This window comes from Frankliniella occidentalis, unplaced genomic scaffold, assembly GCF_000697945.3.
Source record: "Frankliniella occidentalis isolate FOCC.00 unplaced genomic scaffold, Focc_3.1 Scaffold80, whole genome shotgun sequence".
NCBI classification, from domain to species: Eukaryota; Metazoa; Arthropoda; class Insecta; order Thysanoptera; family Thripidae; genus Frankliniella; species Frankliniella occidentalis.
Genome location: NW_026267210.1, coordinates 65,620 through 66,670, shown reverse-complemented (window position 1 = coordinate 66,670; position 1,051 = coordinate 65,620).

The following is a 1,051-nucleotide window of genomic DNA, read 5'->3' as shown; positions in this document are numbered from 1 at the left end:
GGGGCGGCCCACCGCGGTCCGGGAGGGGGAGGGAGGCAAACGCGAAAGGGGAAGGAAAAGGAAGAAGGGTGGCTGGTAGGTGCAAGGCCAATCGATATGCCCAGCCAGCCAGCCTACTGCTCCAGCGCACCCGGCCCGACCGCGCCAGCAAAGGCTACGTGGTCGCGACACTAATCTCCATTTCGAACTGACTCCAATATGGATTAGAAAGACCCGCCGTCCCCGTTCATTCGTTAATTTTTCGAGGGTTTTGAAGCGTTTGCCACCGAAGTGAGCTCAGCTTATACCAAAGAAACCCCACAACTCTTTTCTCTTTTGCACCCTAAAGTGCGAGAGAGTCGTCGCTGCAATGCTTCAAACTGGCCTCCACATATCAAATCTTTTACTACGACCCATAAAAGCAGACAAGAGGCACTCCAGTCGACGGTCCAGTCCCAGCACGGCCAGTCGAGTCGGGACTAGAGAGCAGTGAAAATCGACACAGGGGGAGAGGGGAAAGGAAAAGGGAGGGGCTCACCCCAATTAGTGTCCCTTGCGCTACGCAGAAAACGGCCGAAAACCCCGCGACACGGCAAAAACCCCAAGACCCACCGACTTTCCCCGATTAAATCGAAGTTTCCGGGAATAGTGAGAGCAGGCCATTCCCTCCGAGGTCCAGAGCCCCTGTCCCGGGACGACACCGAGCCGACCGGCTTTTCCCGCGCGAGTCGCAGAAAAATAAACGCAATACCGTAATCTCCCAGAGCTTATCTTCTTCCCCAGCGGGAGGCGTGCGGGCACGGCGCCCTTAGTGAAGAGAAAAACATTTAGTTTGCTCTTTTTATTATTACGTATTTTAAACTGAGAATGCCTACCCCATGCAGACTAGTTTCATGCTAGCGACTACCGGGACCGACCGAGGGTGCGTTGAACGGGTCCAGGTACTCGGAAAGCTCCAAGGCGCGTGATACCCAAGACAGACTTGCCTACAATTCGCTTCGCGAGGAAACGACAAAGCGTCTCGCGGTCCTAACTGGTGTCGGATTCACCCGGCCTGACCGCCGCTGACGGG